Source organism: Polistes dominula, unplaced genomic scaffold (genome assembly GCF_049000335.1).
Source record: "Polistes dominula isolate Pdom_NZ unplaced genomic scaffold, Pdom_raw_medaka contig_73, whole genome shotgun sequence".
NCBI classification, from domain to species: domain Eukaryota; kingdom Metazoa; phylum Arthropoda; class Insecta; order Hymenoptera; family Vespidae; genus Polistes; species Polistes dominula.
Genome location: NW_028300951.1, coordinates 4573499 through 4597580, shown reverse-complemented (window position 1 = coordinate 4597580; position 24082 = coordinate 4573499). Strand labels below are relative to the sequence as shown.

Genomic DNA, 24082 nt, shown 5'->3' with positions numbered 1-24082 from the left:
ATATACGTAAATATTGATTCATACATTAAAAATTTGAAGAAATAAAATTTGTTAAAAAAAATAACATGTGACCCAATAAATAACGCGTAAATTTCGAAAAGCTTCTTGAAAATGTTGGCGAGAAGTGAACAATGAAGATTTCTTTGAAATATGAAAATATTATACAATATTATACTATCTACTTATTATTAGATATGCTCTTTCGATCGATAAAAATAAGATCTTTTTCTTCGTTCCTCATCGGTTACGAAATTGTACGAAAAGCTTCTTTCTTCTTTTTCGAAAAAGAAAAAGAAAGAAAAATAAAATACAAATCTGAATTGTAATGGATACGACTATGAGAAATTCTACCAAACGGGGTATTGCCAAAAAGGAATCTTTAGATATTGTCCCGATTGAAATGGCATATCTATCTTGGCCATTTTTTATTCTTATTTTTATACCCCCTAGGCGAAACTTTTCTATTGATGGTTTTATTGTATATTTATTTCTTTTTTTTTTTTTTTCAAGGGAACGAATAAAAAGATCGAACCAAACGTAAATATCAATCCAAATATCGTAATAATCTAGATAATGATTAATTTCTAATAATAATATATTTTGTACAGTCAAATGAATTTTAGTTAAAATTATTGAAATATTTTATTATTATACTATTACATTAATAAAAAGATATATTAGATTTTTTGTTGCAAAAAATATGTTTCAATCTCAAAAATATTTTATCTTATGTACGTTCATACTTACATTTTCTAATTTTTTTTTTCTCTGAAAAATATTGCATATACGTGGATAAAGTGAAAAGGTTTTGATCCTAACATAGAAATAAATTTATTTCAGTTTCAAAAATTGTAGAAAATAATCTAGTTCCAGAATTTTTCAACGATGTTGAAATAACGTAAATGCTTGAAATAAAATAAATACTCGAGAAATGACTTAAATTAAATGAAAAAAAAGGAAAAAAAAGGGAAAAAAAAAGAAAAATTAAATTAACTACATAAGATGTCATAAATATTTTACAATATATTCTTTGATTGAATAAATCTAATATCGGTTAAAAGAAATATATATATATATATATAAGAATGAAAATCGTATAATTCCTTTTCGATTCTAAATTAAACGATGTACTTTTCTCAAAATCCCTAAGGATTTTCGATGATTGAACCGAACGTCCCGTAAAATTACACCGTAACCAATGTTTGTAAATGATGAAAAGTAGAATAAAGAAAGAAATAAAGAAAAAGAAAAAAGGGAACTGTATATTGTTGCAATTTCGAGTTAGTGATATTCTAGTAGCTTCAATAAAAATCTATTTTCAAAGCTTAGTACAACGAATTGGTTCTTACGTAGGTTTAACGTATATGTATATATATATATATACCGATATATATCGGTACTATAACTAAATATCTTATTCGCTTTTTATTCTCTTCCATTTTATTTTATTTCTTTATCTTTCATCGCTTTTGATCTTTAGGCAAAAAAAAAGATAGATCAAATTTATATAAAAAAAAATATATATAATATATTTATATATTAAATATTAAATTAAAAAATTTATTACAATAATATAATTCTATATAATATATAGTAATGTTTTTTCTATATTTTATTACCATATTATATATATATATATAGAAAAAATTGTTTATATAAATACATTTAAAACATTCACAGATCTCATTTTGTTGGCTAATTGTTACTTTAATGATCAAATTCATTTATTTTATAAATAAATGTAATTCGTGGATTGAAATACTCTGAATGTGTAAGCTTAACCTGGAAATAATAATTTTAAAATATACTTTTTTCTTAAAAAGAAAAAAAGTTTTTGATTTTGAGAGTCAAAACCTTTAAACCTACCCTCGTATAAACGAATGTTTTAAAATAGAGAGAGAGAGAGAGAGAGAGAGAGAGAGAGAAAGAAACTTTAAAAAAATATAAAAAATAAATGAATATAAAAAATTTGCATTAAAAGTTGATACTCTTCCTAACCGCTCGATTTTAAAAACCATTAAAAACTTCACGTACGTCTCTTCGCAATCATCGCAAACTTATTTCATACATAGTGTCTTGAAACTAAATATACATACATACATATAGACAGGTGCTTATAAAACTTAATTACATTCGAGTTTGATATCGTAACTTACTAGAAAAAAAAAACCAACATGAAAGAAAATAATTCTCGATTAAACGGAAAAATTGCAATACCGCGTTAAATATTTTTAAACGGTTATTTTAACTTTAATTAAATATTTTTAATTTAATTATCCGTTGACGTAATTGATGAATTAGTTGTTAAAATAGTCTCTCAGCTATGTATAAGAATCATTCATTTTATGATGAACGATCGATGATAATGATTTTTTCATATAACGTTATTATTTATAAATAGAAAATAAAAAAGTGAGAGAGAGAGAGAGAGAGAGAGAGACGATAATGCACATCTTCAATAAACCTGTACACAGATATATTCGAAAATCATCAGAGGAATGATCGATCATCGTTTCAAACGATGACAGAAAAGAAAGATTAATTGAGAGTAATACTAAACAAATAGGAGAGTAGACACAATTAGGAGTACTGTATATTATATAAAGTAAAAATAAACGTTTTAGAATATAAATATAAACTCACAAATTTGAACCTAAACTTTGAATATAATCAATTTTTATTATATTTTTCATACGAAACGTTTCAAAGTTAAATAATAACCAAATTGTCTATTTATTAAATCAATATATTTCCAAATATGTTTTATATCACTATTTATAATAAATTAATTTATATTTATACTAATTGTAAGATATCAATATGTATATTCAGTATCAATACTTAATCTTGATGCAATTATTTTCCTCATCATTAACTTATCATAATCACCAGAGGATCTTCATATTGGAGAAATCTACGTACATACATCAATATTGATCAAACGAATAAATATGTACGAAAAAAAAAATAAAGAAAGAAATAATATGAAAAAAGAACATTGATAAAAGATTAATATCAATTTATAAATATTTGATAGAGATAAGATTTTTAATAAGAAAAATCACGTGATTTATTAATAACGATCGGTCTTGTATAACGTGACAGAAACATTTCCGTATTTCTGTTACCTCTTTTCGATTCATTTTCTTTTCTCTACTTTATTCCCTCTTTTTTCTTTCTCTTTCTGTTATTTTACCGTTGTCAATGTTGCACCTTGTCACTTTGAAAGATGGATCACCGTGTATTCAACCAACTACTAATGGACTTTACCCATGATTCTTGACTAGTGTCTTGTCCTATCTTCTTATTTTTCTTTATCGTCAATAAATAATTGAAATTAACATAAGTGTAATAAAACAAAAACAAGAAATAAAACTCGATTTTTATTAAAAGAAAATTACAAATTGACTACGTCCATTGTAATTGTAGATAGTGAGTCCAAAAGTTTCTAGATTATCTTAAAAATAAATTTCTTCGTTTAGATCTTGTAAGTTTCTTTCTTTTTTTTCCTATTTAAATTGTTAAACTACATGCCTAGAAATTTTCGATTCATTCAAATGTACAGGACAAGCCGAAAAATTCCTAGGGTATTTTAAAATTTAACAAATTCTTTTTCTTCGAACTATATTTTTTAACCTTATTGTTTCTCTTAACTTATTCAATTATAAAATTATAAACTTTTGGTCGACCTAAAAGTTTTTAAACAATTTCGATAACCAATTTATCCTTTTTTTTTTATTTTTCATGAAACTTTTCAAGCTTATTTTTTGTGTGCTTTCAAATTTGTATGAACCTTTGTTATTTTACCGTACGATACTCACGCAAACAAGAAAAAAATAATTTACAGAACACGACAAATAGGAAAATAATATCGTTCATGATTTTTCCATGTTATAGTTTCGAGCGAATAATTTATCAAGAAAGGAAAATATAAAAGAAGAGAAAAAAAAAGAACAAGAAAAGAACGAAGGTGTTCGCTTTCTCATGATTTGAATTATTTATACAACCGATGAAGAGGTGTATCATGAATAGGATCAAAATTCAAACGGTTCTGCGATCTTTTCGTCACGAGATGTGTCGTCGTCAGCACATATAAAACATTCGCCTAAGCTTCCTGAACGTTTGAAGATCGTGTATAAATGCATTCATAGACACAACACAAACACACACACACACATCCATACATATCACATATACATGTACGTGTAACTGTATGTTTATCATACGCTCAAAACACTTCAGATTTTGCCTACTGCACATATTACGTGTTGATACTCGAAAGATAGAGAAGAAAATGAAAAGGAAAAAGAAAGGAAGAAAAAGAAATAGATGAAATGATAAAAAAGAAAAAGAAAGAATAAAAAAGAGGTTGAGGATGAAGATGGTATTCTGCAACTTTAATCTTCACGAAAGAGAAAGAAATGACGATCTATTTATAGAATACTTCGGCTTTACTATTTTCGTTACGAATAAAATGGGAAAAAAGAAAAAGTATTTGATATATCATCTGTGAGGCATTTTAAAAGAGACTGCCTGAATAACTTCGTTGCTATTAATAATAGAAGAAATTGTGTCAGACGAAATTTACTTGGTTGTAAGTGTATATTCATACTATCATGAAATGATCATCATTTTCTGTACTGTGGATATACAACGTTCACGCGCCTTCTCAACTACCTGATTATGAAAATTTAATCTTCCAAACTTCCACGTTGTAAGGATGGAATAAAATAATATATAGAAGAAAAAACGACTAATTATTAATAATTATAGATATTATATTCTATTATTATGTTACTATACAAATCAGCGTAGTGCTCAGTTCCTATAATATTGAACCTATCATGTAAGTTCAAATGACTTCGTCTTGTAATTAGTAAAAAATGCGGTAAAAACTCATGAAATATATGTTACTAACATACTTAATGTACTGTATGAAATTAATTAGTTATATTGTAGCGCACGGCACCGCAACCGTGAAGTTTATTTGTATTGCAAGTGGTTAAATGTCTTATCTCGCATACTTACTCACTCTCACTCACACACACACATACACACACACAGACAGAGCATACTAATGCAGGTTTATATACAAGAAAATATTTTGTTTTCACTATCCAATTGACTAAAATCTCATTCTAAATTAGGATTTATGATTTTCTTTAAGCAGTCATTTCATTACTTACGATATGAATAAACATGCATGAAGTGTGTGTGTGTCGGTAAGTTTAGTGTTAAAAGTTTAGTTGTGTTCTTCTTTTGGTCTTTTCTATTATATTGACTTTTTTTCTCGATACTGTTAGTTAACCTATCTTTCGATAATTATCGGAATTCCTTCGTGGCAATAAATTTTGTGCACTTAAATGTAGCGAGAGGAACAGTTTTCTCCTAAATAAACACGAACAATGGTTTTATGATACTCACCATCAGATCTATCGACACGAAACAATAGAGTCGACTACCCTTTGTGTGTATTTAGTACAAAATGGGAATGAGAGTAATCAGGGTGGTCTATATATCTCTGCTCTGCTGTCAGTTGTCGAATCTAAGGTAAATATTTGATACGATCACAACGAGAACGAATTTTTTGGAATATTTTACAATTTACATGTTACCTAAGTCTTGACGTAACATTAAAAATGCTATAATTTCATATTTAATAGTATTTTTCATATAAGTGGACTTGTAGAAAAAGGGTATCTCATATGAGGTTACAATCCCATATAAATTTGTACAGAACTCAGAAATTCTGAAAAAAACGCAATGATCGACAAATAATTGATAAACGCGTATAATATGACTGAAAGTTTATGATAATGAAAAAGAAAAAAAGAAGTTTATTTCTTCGATACTAATCTAGAAATTAAGTAAATGTGATTTGAAATTTTTTGTTTTATTAATTTCAATAGAGTTATTCAGGTTGCCTATTTTGAATGCCTTAGACGATATACTATAGTATTCTATATGTACTTTCTTATCTATATATATTGAATTACATCAAATTTCACTTCAGGAAGATCTACATTGTGTTCCTTTTATTTTCCGAAAGCGAAGGTCTGATGATAGGAAGGAACTACGACGAAGTAGGGCTTATAACGCTTAAGAAGCCACGAAAGTGCCCTTTGTTCTGCCTCAAGTACATCAAAAAAGACCTTCGAAAAATAGGAGAAGACAGAAAAAGAGAAAAAGTAAATGGAAGATAAGTGACACGTACAACTTTGATCTCTGTAGTCAAAAATAGATAGATAGATAAATTGATAGATGAATAAAAGGTTCGTACCTTTTGATGTATCGGAATGATGTTTCATTTAAAAAATTCTTCGACGTTGTGTTATATTTGAAAAATAAAATAAAAGAAACTAGTATTTTATGTAAGATAATTCATACAATGAATTATATGAATCTTTTTTATATAAGATATTTAACATTATATATTTATTTTAATTTAATATATATTTTTTTTTTAATTATAAGATAATTCAATAAAACAAATTTTGCAATAAACGAATAAAACAATAATTTGAAAACAAGGTCAGATTATAGGCATATGATTATAAAAACTTTTTTCTATCTTATTTTAGAGTAATAAAACTACTCCCGAAATTATGTTCACATGTTTAAAAAAAATTTTACATATATATATAATAAATAATTTATTAAATAAATTACCTTTATAAAAAAAAAATACAAAAATTTAATTTATGATTTACTTGATAATATAAATAATTGTGATAGAAAATAAAATATAAAATATTGTTTATTAATTGTGTATAAATTTACGAAATTTTATAACAAATTTAATAGAATTTTATCGAGTTAAAAAATTCTAAATCTGTTCTATTAAATGGAGGTTAAGAGTAGATTATACGTCCAATGTAATAAGGCATCTATACGCTTAAGAAGCCACCAAAGTGTTCTTTGTTCATTCTAAGCTAAGAAGACGATGTAAGAGAGAGAGAGAGAGGGTGAGAGAGAGGAAGAAAGGGAGAACTTTGAGATCGAATGTCGCGATGGGGAACAATCTCACCAAAGAGTTCCGATGCTTCGCATTCTTGAGACCTCTTTTTTTAACCCTTCTTCTCTTTCTTCTTATAATAGAACGGAATTTTTCAAAAAAATTCGTTCTACGATTTTCTCTTTTCTAAGAGATAAAAATTGTTTTGAAGTTAATCATGAAAATTTCAAACATCTTATAACATTACATCGCACATTTTTATAACATCCTGTTAAAAAAGTCTTATCATGCGACTAGAGTAATTAACTATGATTATAATTTATTTACAAAGTAACACACACAAACAAGTTTCTAAATTTTTTAGTTAATCTAGTTATATAAACCTGATTAAGAAAAAAAAGTAAGTCTCGAAAAATATTAATTGATTATGTAAAATTACTTAAGAACTTTTCGACCACCGATAAACTTTCATCCATTCTCTACGTTAATTATAAGATACCTAATATATTTATACACACAAACACAATGTAGATCAAAAGTTTCTAGGTGATTCTTAAAATTAATAATTTGTTCTAAACTTTTTTTCACTTATTTTTAAATATTTAAGATTAATAAACTTAGCTTGCAAAAATGTAACTTTTCTAAGACATTTTACGCTTATTCTTTATATTTTAAAACTATAAAATTAACACTACAAAATTACGAGCCAAAAGGTCTCAAAAAGGATTAACTAATTATATTTATTTAAAAATCACATAAACTTTTATCCCACTAAGGAACTTTTTTGTGGACTCACTTCTTCTAAATACTATTAAAACATATTGTTATCTTAATTATAAATGATTTACTTATATTGAACAAAAAATTTCGAGATATTAATTAATTTCTTTTTATTTATTCTATCACTAGCTATTCCTATCTCTTTCTTTCTAATTATTGAAAGTAAAGACAAAGATCCTTAAAAGGAAGTAGATCCATGGCTCGTTGTCCAATCGCTTGAGATATATTACAAACGCGTGTCCCAAGATTACCCGAGTTTTCCCTTCGCTGGCACTTCTCTATGCGATCCAGTGAAATGGGTCAACGATAAGGACAAAGACTGCAGTAGCTGCAGTATAACGAAAATGTTCGAGATGGAATACGTATTTCTCTTTCTCTCTCTTTCTCTCTCTTTCTCTCATTCACGTTTTCTCTTCGTGTAAATTTCCATTTATCTCTTGTCTTATATGAATATGGAAATCCTTTTCTCTGTTTCTCTCTCTCTCTCTCTCCTTCCACTTCCCTCCCACCACCTCTCGATCTCCTTCCTCTCACTCTTTTTAACAATAATTCATTGTTTTTCTTTTTTTTCAAGTCAAACGAAAAAAAACATTAAATTTGTCTTTAAATATTTTTCTTTATCCTATCTTTCAGAGTCCACACCTACTTCTTTTTACCACATTAAAAAAATGATAGCAACATTTTTGAATTAAATTTAGTTTTGAACTAATATATATATATATATATTATAAGCACAATTTTTTCAAGATCTTTATCGTCATTTTTGTAATTGAGTTTTTATCTGTTTTTCTATATATTTTAAATATTAAACTAAAAGAAAATGTATATATATATATATATATGATAATTTATAATAAAACGTGTTAATAAACCTACGTACCATAAAGTTGGAACGTACTGCGGCGTTCCATATTATATTTTCGTTACGTTTTTATTCAAAGTTTACACCGCAAACCAATTTAAAAAGGAAGCTAGAAAGCGAAACAAAATTACTAGCGTTGCTCTGGCTTTTATTTATTTATTTATTTTTTTCATTGAAATGGAAATTTTGGGCATAAGAAGTACAATTTTAGAAATTTGATTATATTTTTCATTGCATGCGTGACAAAAATATATAAACTTTATATAATTTTTCTTCTTTAACGGCGTTATAATAAATAATTTATTTAAACCGAACGATTATGAGAACTGGGATGAATAATGAAATATTATAAAATTTAGGTTTAATATAAATCTAAATGTATATATAAAATAAAATCAAATAGCACATTACGTCATATAACTTTCTATGACGTTATTTTTTGTATGGATGCACCGATGCACCTGTAAAGTGTAAATACACTTTATTTTTGTAATTTAACACAATATTGTGGTTGTCCAAATGTTAAATATCTCATAAAATACTGACACTTCTATAGCTGTGCGTTAATACTTTTATACGCAAAATAATAATAGGGATCGATTAGTTGAAAAAGAAAATAAGGTTGCATTAAAAAATAAAATACCTATACACCAAGCGAGTGCATCGGTATATCCATACACAAAAAAGGCTATAGAATATTATAGGATGTATTATTCCATATAATTTTTTTCCATTTTTATTTAAAAAAGAGTAGTAGCCTGTCCCAATTCCCAAAATCATCATCCCATATATAATACTTCTTTTTCTTTCACTTATTCTCTCTCTCTCTCCTACTTTCTTTCTTTCTTTCTTTCTTTCTCTTTATGTATGCATGTAAAATATATACACAGTCTTAATTGAATGAAAAACTCGTATAGAGATGAACGGAAAAAGGGCCAATTTGTAGATGCAATCTTTTTTCTTTCTCTTCTTATTTCAAGAGAGAGAGAAAGAGAGATCCTTCCTCTTCTTCGAGATTCCGTAAATCTCGTTAGTTGATCTTTTAAAGAATTCAAAAAGAAGAGGATAGATGAGCTCGACTTTTTCAAATATCTCTAACTTTGTTAGAGTTCTTTTCTATCTTCTTTTTACTCATTGAAATATGAATGGGAAAATTCTTACGCAAGATTTCTTTTTTACCAAACATTTTGTTTAAAAAGATACGGTTCACCGTATTATTTTTTTTTCTAATCTATCTTTCTGAAAATTAAAAAACAAATTCGACTTTTTTAAACAGAAAAAAAAATAAACAAAAAATTATAAGAATAAGTTTAGATAAATAATTTAGAACGGTTTGTATTAACACAGCAAAATTGAATTTTCCTTAAGCAAATATTAGTTTTACAAATAATAATTTATTTCTATGGTATAAAAAAGGAAACCTCAATACAAATGTTATCCAACCAAGAAAACATTTCTTTGATATAAAATTTCATTTCTTTCTACAAATAAAATTTATTATAAAAATCATTACAACTTTTGTTTAACGAGTATAACAAATTTTTTTACTTACAGCATACCATTTATTCCCCGTTCAAATGAAAACTTTGGAAAAGTAACTACTATTACATCATATTTCTTTCAACATAAACTACTTTATAAGAGAAAAAAAAAGTAGAGTGGGAGAGGAAGAAAACATTTTCATAGGAATCTAGGAGTGTCTATTAAAATATATCACGAAAAGTCGTTCATTGAAATTACTTTGAGAAAAGTATTCGACGAGTGCGACCATTCTGAACGAACGAGAAAGAGAGAAAGAAAAAAAGGAAGAAAGAAACGGAGAGAGAGGAACTCGTTTCCCTTAATTTTATACTTAATGAAACTAATTTATATCGTGAAACTTGGAATGACGTCAAATTGGCGGTGAGACTATTTTCTGACTGACAGATGGACGTGTTATTCTCAATTGGACGATTAAATCGAAGAAAAGCACAATCGTGTCGCGTCTTACGAATGATTAGATGAGAATAAACGACAGTTGGATTTAATTAGATTTCAGATATTTCCGACAGGTAAAAGGAATGGAGCGTTAGGAAACGAATTTGCTTGAAAAACGCGGAAAAGCGTTTCTATCCTTATTAATATCTTTCAATCATAATTAAACGATTTCATCACACCGATCTATTCCCGATATTTCAATTAGAACTAACAAAAAGTTTTATTCAGAGATCTAATAATTTCTCTAAGATCCAATATCGTTAGAAAATGTAGTTTTAATGAAATTTTATTTCAGTGATTAATAAAGAAAATGATCTAATGTTTATTTCAGGCTCATATTTTCTTCAATATTTTTCAGAAATAGTTTTAAAATAAATCAGTCGATATTTAGAATAAAATATTAGGAAGTCTTGATTATTGATCATGTATTTAAAATATTAAAATATTATGATTATTTTTATTTCAGAACATTTCTATAGATACTGTGATCATTAATAATGTATTTGAAAATATTGATTGAAAATTTATTACAAAATGAAATAAATGGATTAAAAAACAATCTATTAAAGTAATTCATTTTTCCATCAGGTATATATATTAGAATTTTTTTATTGAATAATACGATTAATATTATTCGAAATTTTCTTTAGTTGATAAGCCTAAATTGGGATAATTATTACATACATTTACAACGTTGGAGTTAATAATTGTGTGTAAAATAATTGATCATTCATATATGCAATCATTGTCGTGTTTAAATAATTTTTTTTTTTATCTACATCGTTAAAGTTAATAAAGTTTTATATAACTTTGCCCAATTAAAAATCTTGTTGAAAAAAAAGAAAAATGGAACAAACGGAGTCAGAACTAAAAAATGAAACATGAATATATTAATTGCATTTAAAAAAAAAAAAAGATGTGAAAAAGGGTGTTGAATTATTAACGTAAGGACGGGTCTTTTAAATACGAAAGAGCGAGAGAAAGAAAGAGAGAGAGAGAGAGAGAGAGAGAGAGTTCTAACAAGCATTAACGAGAATCTCTGTTGAGCTTGAAGCGATTTCACGGGCAAGCCAGAAGCATAAGTGAGGCTTTCCAAAGTTGTCCAAAAGCGAGTGTTTCGTAAGAGATAAGTGATGTTGGGTTGCTAAGAGAAACTAAATTTTAGTGTGTTCGGTACTGAAAGTGAACTATGATTTTCTCCCTCTGTCTTTCTCTCTCTCCCTCTGTCTTTCTCTCTCTCTCTCTCTCTCTCTCTCTCTCTCTCTCTCTACCACTCTTTAAACTAACTCTCTTAAACGAATAACACTTTAACAATATTCCAACTTTCTCTAGGAGCTCTCCATAAAAAATAACAAAAACTATCAAATAAAAATGTCACATAATTTTTTTCTACTGCAACTGAATTATATATACTATATATGTATATGTATACATGAAGTTCTCAATGAATTTTATTCATAGGAATGATACTATAATAATACTCGAATTGATTGATTGATTTTGATCTCTATAAAAGGAGAATTAATATAATATAGGAGTAAAATATAATCAAAAATAAATAGACAAAATAGAAAATTATGAAAATAATAAAATACAAATGTGACGCAACTTTTCTTCCTCTTTTGATGAACTATTATTCTTTCAATTAATGTATTGCAACATATCGCACTTTAATTAAAAATTAAATCTTCATCCAGGTATTACTCAAAGATATCAAAATGTTATTCGTAAAAATTAGTAAAATAAAAAATACATTAAATTTTTTGAAAAAATAAAAAGAATATCACATGTTTCTTCTTCTACTTTTAATGAACCATTATTTTATCAAATAATTTTTTGTCAACATATCACCTTATAATAAAAATCGAACATTGGTAACTTTCAAATTGCGAGATATACAAGACAGTATTTAAAAAAAATTAATACAATAAAAAAAAACAGCATTATCTTCTAAAAAATAATAAAATAAAAATGTCACACATTTCTTTCATGACATATAATTCACCCACACATATACATTCCTTCATCTTTATCTTCTATTTCCTTTGTTCTTCTTTACAAAGTAGGCGTATACGTGCAAAACTTTTGTATGTAATTGCTATAGCTTTGTCGAAATAATAGCTGCAATCAGCTTTGTACGAAGGTCTCTTTCTAAAGGGACATTGCTTCTCGCTACAGATAATCCCTTCCTGCAACTGCTTTTCTCGCTTCCAAGAGATTCTCATGCACGCCTTTATACGTGCGATGCATTTCCCTAGTGTTTTGTGCGTAAGGCCTTGTGATAGAGTTAGAGTTACACAAAAAAATAAATAAATACATATATGTGTAGAGTAAAAGAGATAAAAAACAAATAATATAATAAAGTTGTCTTTATCTAAAGCGTAATTATAGCACCTTGGAAATAGAAATTATCTAGGAAGTCGTTAAAACAACTAGACATTTCGCTTGAATATTTTTCTTTCGTTTAATTGTATTTTTATTATTCTTTTGTTGTTTTGTTTTTTAGAACATTTAAAGATAAAAGCACGTTTATAAAATCTCAATGAAAAAATAATAGTTTTTTACAAACAGAACTTTGAACAAAAAAAATAGATATCTAAATTATTTTAAAAATTATTTCTAAAATAGTAATTCAAACGAATATAAAAAAATAAAAAAAACAATTCATGTTTCTTGTTCTTGAAATTAAATTTAAAATAAATTGATAGTTTTAAAATATCGTCGAGTCAATTTATTTTTACAGAAAGTTGAAAATTATGGCACAAAGCTTGACAATATTAACCAATGTTTAAAAAAAAAAATGAAAAAAGAAGAGAGAGAGAGAATGAGAGAGAAAAAGAGAACAAATTTTTTAATAAATGTGAAAAAATGCAAGAGAAAAAAAAGGTCTCCCTTTTTTCCTGGATTACTTTGTAAACTTCGGTATACTAGACGACACAAAATAAGTTGACGTGCGACAAAGAAAAAAAGAAAACATAAAGAAAGAAAGAGGATAGTGGCTGTGATATTCTCGTTGCTTTATCCAGGAGTGGTAAGTTGGAGAAAACTGTACAACGATAGATCATATCGGGAGGACATGGTTTCCCTTGGTAACTTGAGATCAAAGAAGGAGAAAAAAGAAAGAGAACGAGAGAGAGAGAGAGAGAGAAAGAAAGGAAGAGAGAAAGAGAGAGTACGTTTGATCCTATAGCCAATTAAATCTTTTTTACTTTCTTTTTATGTATTTTAAAGTATTTTACACTCGAAACACGAGAGATACGTATTATCAAGAAGCTTGAATAAACGTTTTTATTATCAAACGTATTTGATAAAAAGGAGAAAATAAATTTACTTACTTTTATCATCTACGATATTTTGCAAAATTTCATTCATATATTTATTGTTAATTTATTTTGTTGATTTATAAAGAAATTCTTGGCAAAAAGTTGGCGAGTATTTTTAAAATGAATAACATTTAATAATAAAGTTTTTCAATTGAATTGAAATTTCAACAAACTTTCTACATCGTACATTTTAACGATATTTAAATTTAAATGAGCTAATATATATACATATATATATATATATATATATATATATATATATATATATATATTTGAAATTTGAAATATATTCAGAGTCAAAGTTTTAATTTTTGAATTATAAACTTTTGAAAGACCAGACAACGATGTTGATTTCGATAGCAAAGTAGTAAAATTTAGAAATATAAATACCTTTTGTTACAAATCCTATGTATTGGAACAAGGTATATTACAGATAGTATTGAAAGAAAAATCGTTCGCTTTATCTTTTTGCTCTCACATACTGCAAACACACACACAAACACACAAACAGAAAGGACACGTGTACAGAAAAAGAGAAAGAGATTTAGAAATTTTTGTTTCTTTTTTTTTCTTTTATCATCCACGTCACACGTTACGTTTATATTCTTTTGGTACATATTTTTCTTTTCATTTATCCACAACTATTTTTTTCTCCTTTTATTTTCACGTGCAATCTGTAAAAAAGATATATAATATAAAACGTAAATATATTAACGAACATTAAATAACAAATGAAAAATAACAAAATTCATCAATTAATTAATTACAATTTCCATTAAAAAGAAAAATGCGTCTATTTCGAATATTTTTTTATGTCACCTATTCGAATTATTTATGTATTTATATGTGTATATGTAATATTATAGAAAATGATCGTCAAAGGAAATTGACTTTTAAGGACATGAGTCAAACGTATTCCGATTTATGCTGATCGAGAATAATATCCTCACAAAGTCCCCTTTTTTCCCATCAATAAAATCTTATTCTTTTCTCTCTCTCTTTCTCTTTCTCTCTTCATCCCCCTACTTTCTAAATCCGACCGTAACGCTGAAAGATCCCGTAAAAGATAAGATAGATTCTCATATCGTCGAATTCGCGAGAGAGCTTTAAAAAATCTTCCAGTCCCTTTTTACGACAAAAAATCGAAAAATATAGAGAGAGAATGAGAGAAAGAGAAAGAGAGAGAGAGAAAAAGAAAGAAAAATGATCGATTTATTCGTTGAAAAAGCACCCCTTTTGTATCATCATATATAAAGAAAGATAAACTACTGCTAATTTCAAAATAATAATTATAATAAAATAAAGAATAAAATAAAAGGAAATGTAAGGATAATATATTAGTCGTGAAAATTGGACACTTATATCGTTTTACATTTGTTTTACAAAGTTTTATATTTATACTTATCATTGTAAGGTTCTCTTGAACTTACAACTCATATTAACACTTTAATGGCCATAAGTGTACGCAGTGAAACGTCATCAATATTTTTCAAGAATTAATTTAAATAAAACATTATTAAAATACATTACTGATATAAAACTTCAAATATCTCGTAAACATTTCGATGACCTTTACTTTATACTTTTTTACGCAAAATAAAACAAGGAATCAAATGATATAAAAAAAATATAAAGTTCCACTTAAAAAAAAAAGTGCAACTGCATCTAGAAGGTGCATCGATGCATTTTCAAAAAAAGTAGTCATAGGAAGGTGACATGTGATGTGCCTTATAACTTTTTCCTCTATGATTTTTTTCTATTGTTACTTAAAACAAAATGATTACCCGTCCCCCGTTGCAAGAATCACCCTGTATATGTACGTGAATTTTCTAGTAAAGGACGATGCATAAGAAGCTTGGGCTAGCTTCAGTCAAAGAGTGGAGATGCCAAAAATCATCCCATCTACGGAGGATCCTTCTGATCTATATAAACTAAGAGGACATCATCCTCCCGTCTTGTGTTTTTATCGTCTCGTTTTACGTCTTTTTATCTTTCGTTTTACGTCTAGTATTTTATATTTTATCTTAAGTCTTGACACTCATTGTCTCATAACTTTTGTCGCTTGTCATTTAGTAGTTAATTTTTTCTTCTTTTGTCTTACTTGTCTGTTTTATCCTTCTTGTCGCATTTCATCGCCAGTCGCGCTATTACTTTTTCTTTAATTATTTGATTAAATTGTTTTATTTGATAATTCATCCTGCTATAATTTTGTAATCTTAAACAAATCAGTGCACATTATTGAATGTCAAAATAACGAAGATAGTCCAAATGTCCTAAAGCAATTGTGAGAACGAACCAAAGATTTGCGTTAGTACTACATTTTGTTTGTGATTAGTTTAATAGTATTAAATATTTTGAGAATCAAAATTTCGGATAACTATAATTTCCTTAATTAAATTAAATTTCCTCGACCCGTCCTAATCATCCGATCTTTACGTAACCCGTTCGCATATTTTGTCATCTTTTATCGTTATTTAATCTTTGGATAAAGATGAATCTGCCTGGTTCTGGCTAAACTCGGTGAACGTAGAATGGCTAAAACAGGTTTATCTACACTACTTAATAATATTCATCGGTTAGGACGTAAGACTCTATTAATAAAGAATAACAAAAATATGTTCATCGAAAAAGAACCACTTTTATATCATCATATGTAAAAAAAAAAAAAATAGAAAAACTACTGTTATTTTAAAAAATGAGTATCGAAACAAAAGAAAGTATAGAAAAAAGAGTAAAAAAAGGACAAGTGAAGCATCCGTTTTACTATCATATGTAAAAAAAAAGAGATTAAAATAAAAAGAATGTAAAAATATTGAGGCATAAAAATAAAAATATAGAAGCCAAACATTTTTACCATTACAACCTACTAATACAAAAATGACAATTAAAAATAAATAATTAATAAAAAGTAAAAAGAAAAAACACACCTTCTACTATCAACACGCAATGAACAATTGACAAGTTATTAATTCGAAAAAATAAATAAATCAATAAAAAATAAAAATGAGAAATAGATTTCACAATTTTTATTATCACAAACTATTAATAAAAAAAAATTGAAATAAACAAAATATAATAATAAAGAGTAAGAAATAAAAAAAGAAGCAAAAGAAGACAACCCCATCCCAAATTTTTATTATCATACGTTAAGAACTATTATAGACCACTAATAAATAAAAAAATGAAAAAAGAAGAAAAGAAAAAAGAAAGAGGAAGAAAAAAAAATGTAAAGAAGATAAAATTTCGGTTGCAGCACAGATTGATCATTAGGGATTCAATTGAAAAGTTCTATTATCGAAACTGTGAGAATAGTCTCCAGAGAATATTTTCTCCTCCCATTTCTTCCCCTCACTCTCTTATAAAGATTTCTCTTTCTTGAAACCATCGTTGCGTGTAATTGCCGACAAAAGGAGAACGAATACGACAAAAGAAAAAAGAATGAATGAATGGAAGAAAGAAAGAAAGAAAGCAAGGAAAAGAGCAAAAGAGAAAGAGACAAAGATAGATATAGAGAAATGAGAAGAAAACGAGCAAAATGGTTCTGAAAATCGCTAATTCGATTGATCGCTTGAAAAACTCTTAGGAAACTGAAGTAGATAAGAATATATATATATGTATGTACGTGTAAAGCATATACATACACACACACACACATATATATATATATATATATATATATATATATATATATATATATATATATATACATATGCATATGTACTTCTAATAGAAGAGTGCAAGAGAGATAGAAGGAACTTTTGGAGAACGGGCTTAATTTTACGCATCGTCCTTTCGAAAACGTTTAAGGTGCCACGCCTTTTCCTCGTTCGACCGACGAACCGAGAATGAAACGTTCACGCATTCTCTCACCCTGTAGCCATTCCCCCATACCCATCCTTTCCCACCTCAACCCCCTCTAACCATCCGCCCAACTCTCCTCTTTCCACACAACCCTCCTTTACTTTACTCTACTCTACTCTACTCTACTCTACTCTACTTTACTCTACTCTGTTCTACTCTACTCTACTCTTTGCTACTCATCCTCCTCCTCCCCCCCCTCTCCACTTGTCACGCCTTTTTACAATTAACGTTCCGTTTTTACCTTAATCGACCTACATTTTTATCTTCAATCATTTCCTATTACTTTCTTATTCATATGACACAAGTGTGTTTGTTTTAATAATTTTGTTTTACCGGGTGGATCCTTAAGGTTTGTTTTATTTTTTTTTTTTTTTACGACAATTTTTTTCATGTTTGCGATAATTATTTCTGCGTAGTATTCATTTTTTTTTCTTCTTCTCGTGTTAGAGTTAATTAAATACAAATTATAAAGATAAGAGCATTTATTGCTCAATTTCTGTAGATTTTTTATTATCTTATATCTCTAGAAGTTTATAAAAAAAATTTGCTTTATTTCTACTCGTTTCTATTAACTAAAAACTTTCTCTAGTATTTTTTTCTTAAATTATATTTTTCCTGCTTATTCATATCAAAATATTTATTCTAAATGGCAAAAATATAAAATATATTTATTTATAGCAAATAGTAAGAACAAAATTGAATAGAATAAATCTATAAATTCTTGCATAGAAAAATTGAAATCAGTTTTGAAATAACGACTACAACTTATTTAATAGACCTTACAAATCTAATTCGTCGAATGATTGTAGAAATAAATGAAAAGAGAGAGAGAGAGAGAGAGAGAGAGAAATAGAGAGAAAGGATAGATTATAGGGAGAATGATGGTGAATAAAACAAAAGAAAAAGGGGGAAAAAAATGAGGGTGGAATAATAGCTTTGTCGAGAGAAAACTCGACAGTTTCCTTCTTACCTTTTTTTCTTTCTCTCTTCTTCCTATTCGCTATGCCCTTTTTTTCGTCAAAAGAAGAAAGACGATAAAAAAACATAAAAAAGAAAATAAGAAGAAAAGCTTAGCCGAGAGTTTAATTCGATTCTCTTGAGCATTCGCATAATGGATAGGGGGGGAGGGGGTAGGTTCTCAACCATTTTCTTTTAACACTCTTTCAACACTTTCACTAAAAAAGAATCCTTCTCATTCACGAACGCATATAAAGGTTGAGATGCAAGGTTGTGGTGATGTTTGATGGCAATGGTGATGATGGTGATGGTGTTAGAAACACGTGCGAAACCTTGAGTAATTCACAATGGATATGTTCAATGGCAAATGTTGGCAATTCTGAGGGTGGTCCAGCACTGTTTCCCAAGTGGGTTTTCTTGTTCCACGCATTCTCTCTCGATATTTCATAGTCGTTGACTCGAAAGATGTATGAGAAAAAGAAGAATGAAAGATAAAGGAAAAAGGGAGAGAGAAAAAGAGAGAGAAAAAAAAGAAAGAGGAAATAGAACTGATTTCTTCATACGTATGTTAGTACACACCATCATTTGAGGGTTCAAATGAGGCACTTCTCTCAACAGCAAAAATTTTGATACGTAAACATATGTGGATTTATGTGGTGTGTTTTTGTATGCATAATTAAACCAAGTTTCTTAACATGGATGGTAACGTGAGATGCGTGAGTATAGTTTATAAGCTTTAGAGTATACTTTCGTGTAAATCGATGTTTAAGATTTTAAGCTTGAATCATGAAAAGTATCTTATAAAATAAAAAAAAAAGAGAAAGGAAAAAGAGAGAAAATTATATTTTGCACCTTATCAAATCAATTGCGATTTTATTTCGATTAACAAATTGATCAAGTATTAATTATTATTATTAAGTGGCATTAGGAACTCGAAAGTTCATTGCCGCAAATACCAAATCCCGCCATTGTTCCCGTCCCTGAACGCGATCATTCCATTTGCGGTCTTCGTATCCTATTTCTTTCAGGGATCAAGTATTAATACGTTTATAAATAAATGTGATCTTGGTTTCTATGATTTCGTTGAATTAATGATTTAATCCCTGATTATGTCGAAAAATAAAAATAAAAAATACTCGGCTAACTTTTATTTGATGAGCTCAAAAGATTTAGAAGGGGAAAAGTCAATTAAATTTTCTTCGAATGAAATGACTGGTGTCGCTTAAAGGATAATCTTTCTTGAGCGTTCAAATGAAATCCTTATTTCAATACAAACAACAAAACGAGAGCGAGGTAAATAAAATAAAATAAAATAAATAAAAATAAAATGAAAAATAAATTGAAAACAAAATTGTGATCTGTATCGTTCGTCTATTCTCGATCACTCTTTATATGAGTATAAAAATATTTCCTTTTCTCGACAGACTAAAACGAAAACAGATATTCCTATTCACGTAAGATACAATGAAAGGATAAAATGAAATGAAATAAGAAGAAATAAAAAAAAATATATTAAAAAGAAATGATATGAAATATGGACATGGATCGTTCGTCTACTCTCGTTCATTCCTTATACAAGTTTTAGAAATTTAGTAATTACGTCACGCTAAAACAGAAACGGATATCCCTCTCCTCGTAGTAACTGTGATGTTAATGGTTGTAGTAGTATTAATACTAGTAGTACGACTAGTAATAGTAGTTATATATATATATACTCTGAGTAACTGTACTCCCGGAAGTCGAGGTAGCTCTATTCGTAATATTCTCTCTCACAGTGCGGCGGAGAGAAATACAATACCTAAAATGGAGTACTTCCAGAAACACGAAAATCATCCTAACGCTCGCATAATGTGCTAATTATAACATTGCTCGGTGAACACCAAAGACGACGACTACGACGACAACGACGACTACGACATGGATCTTCTCTTCTTCTCTCTTACCTTCGAATTTATGATAAACTCAGACGAGAGAAAGAGGTATGACTAATTAGGTCGCTAACAGATAAGACAGAGATAGAAACAATACACGTAGATTCAGTAAGAGAAAGAAATACATCTGATCTCCTGCGCCACCTGATTCTTAATATTTCACCATTTTAACATTTTTTTCTTTTTTTTTCTAGTTAAATATATGCAGCGTATACCATGTAACACTTTTCACGATTTTTCAAGTACTTAACATAACCTGATAAAAAAGTATTTTCAATAAAAATTGATTAGTTTTCAATTGGTTAAATATTGTAATAAAAAAGAGATCGAACAAATTTTTCTTTAATTCAAATATTGTATGAATATTATTTTTGAATATTGTATGAATATTATATTTATATTATTTTTGAATTTAAGAATTGAGAATTGAGAAATGAATTGAAGGATTAAACGGCATCTTTATCATCTCTAATTGCAAATATCTAAAAAATTATTGAATAGTGGCCCCTATAACAATATATACTCGTGAATAAGGAAGCAAGATCTATTATCCTACAAAATTTGAACAAAATCCGTGAGGGCAAGACCTTGCACTTCCCTTGTTAGTATACCATAATCTTCGGATAACCTTGAATCCGAATTGAACTTGCGATTTTTTTCTTATTAAAATTTGAACAGTTTTTTTTTTTTTAAATTGGATATATTTTTCTTTCTTAAAAGAAAAAAATGAAAAAAAGAAAAAGTATAACATGAAGAAACATTAAAGAGAGAGTGAAAGAGAGAGAGAGAGAGAGAGAGAGAGAGGGAAGAGATAAAAAGAGAGAATAGAGATCTCGTTCGTTTTCATCGTGGGTTCTCTTGTCTCCCGTCAATCAACGAGCATTATCTCCGGCTTTCGCGCGACGAGACACGAATATCGCCAGGTTTAGAATAAATCACGCGGATTTTGATGCTTTTCGAACAGCTAGGATGCACCGTCGTTACCACTACTGCCGCCATCATACCACGGCCAATAACAAACATGTATATGTGTATCTTTATATACATATATATATGTACGTGTAATACTATACCCGGAAACACGCGGCTTTCCGTTTTTGGAATTTCGCCAACGATCACTCGTGATTTATAAGCTCTCTTTCGCACGAACGAGAATGGACTTTTCCTACTTTCTGTGTATATATATATATATATACTTATTCACACACCACCATAACCATCATCACCGCAGCATATCTTTTATTCTATTTTTTGATTGTTTATTAAATTTTATTCTTATTTTAATTCTTTAACTGCTATGAACGCATATATGCGTTTGATAAATGTTGCCAATGTGGTTTATCGAAGCATATACGTGCTTGTCAATGTGAATGTAAAATAACGTAATGTTGGTTTGCTATTGATTATTGTATTGTGTCTTGTCACGTGAAAATTATATAATAAATAAAAACTTTAATTAATAAATATAATTTTGTTATTAAATTGGATTTATAATATCAATCAACGGAAACAGTCGTACTAATAATAAATTACTCTGTCCCTATAAAACACTTCAGCTAAAAGTATTCAGTACTCAAAGGGTTAATGTTCGTTTCACTTCGATCGATTAAGATGTATCACTGGATCTTTCCTGAGAACGAAATTTTCCCTAAATGTTTTTCTTATCTTTTTTTTTTTTTTTTTTAATTATTAAATGTACGTTCATTTAATATATAATCTATTTTTACTTATATTTTTTAATTTTGTTAATTATATAAATAAAACATTTACTAATACTCTAATAGTTTAATATTTAATAATGAAAATATATTCAAATTGTTTGTTCTTTTAATAAAAAAATTATTAAAATACATGTGTAGGAGAAAGAAAAATTATTTACGGTATAAACGCGAGCATCGTGTATTAAAATTATTCCAATTAAGATGAAATTGTATCTTAATCCAATAAGAAGAAATTAAAGAAATTAATTATAAAAAATGAATATTAAAACAATTCCATATTCATGATACAATATGAATCCTGTTCTAAAAATCAAAATAAATTATAACAAGAAGATAACCTAAAATAGTATATAAATATATTCGCGCGAGAGATTTTATTATAAAAATCTTAATTCTAATAGACTATTAAATAAAATATATATAGAATTAACAATTAAATATTATCGTATAAATTCAAAATTTAAAAGTTGCATCTTGAAGAGTAATACATGCAATATTTTCGCAATACCGTAAAAGTATGATAAAAAAGAAAAAAATTCTATACTTTTTCCCCTATACATTCGATTACTATAATATACTTATTATTATATTCCAAGGCAAAACGATCGACATTCGACGTGACGTTATTTCATTACGCCTTTATTACGCGCCGACCCGAATACGCCTGAGCGAGATTAAGCATCGTGCCTTTATCTTCCCGACCTGCATAACATTTATTTACCTCGGCCGTCATTTTTCATTTGCCAAGAGCGTACGCTCTCTCTCTCTCTCTCTCTCTTCTCTCTTTCTCTCTTCATCTTTCTCAGGCCAACCGATGATTTATCGTAGCATCGACGAAAAACTTGCTAATGCGTGCTTGGATGGACAGCTAGGATGAAAGTGCAGTCATGTAGTTTGCTTTTACGCTTTTCTTTTTATTCCATTCTTTTATGCAAAAGACGAGTATTATTCTATGTAAAACTAAGAGAACATTCCGAGGGCGCGATATCATCGATAAAGAACTTTTCTATTATCTTTTTTTCATTAAATCCAAAGAAAACTAATAAATATTTAGTTATTTCACGCGTGGGATATTATTTATTACGAGGTTGTTTATATACTTTGTTAGTAAAATATATTTTTGTTTAAAAATGTTAATTTCTTAAATTATTATTTTCTACGAAAATTTTCTTATACTTATCCGACACAGTTTAAAAAAAAATCACGATTCAACAACTTTATTATTATAAATTTTTTAAATAATCATTTCTAAGATGATTAACAATAAGAGACTATGTGCGATATGTTTCATTATGTTCTAAAAATTCTAATTTCTAATTTTAAGTTGTCTTAAATAGAAAATTTTTAATACTTTAGTCATATTTTAAAGATCCTAATTTTTCTGTTGACTCTTAGAAAAAATCTTCAATACCAAAATTAAATACTAAAAATCCTAACTTCTAAGTTGTTTCTAAGAAAACGTATTTAATATCCTTATCATATTATAACAACTCGAATTTCAAAATAAATTTTGAAAAAAGTATACTTAATGCTTTCATAGTTTGCAGTTAAATATATTACAAAAATAAAATATGTAATAATAAATTACCTCACACGTTTATTTGACTACACCCCAAGTTCTTCTCACGATAATTATCGCATACCATGATGAGGTATCCCAGACGACATCTGAAAAATAAATATTATTCAATTGGAAAAATGTTCCCTATAAAAAA

The 24082-nt window shown here is 27.8% G+C and overlaps 1 protein-coding gene across 1 annotated transcript in view; it reads right to left on the bottom strand.

Annotated features, from left to right (window-relative positions):
• LOC107063992 (uncharacterized) overlaps positions 1–24082 on the bottom strand; it is a 253553-nt gene that overhangs the window by 157937 nt on the left and 71534 nt on the right. The window contains exon 4 of the mRNA XM_089172328.1: positions 23956–24035. The gene's annotated coding sequence lies outside the window, so the exon portion shown is untranslated. The remainder of the gene's footprint in view (positions 1–23955; positions 24036–24082) is intronic.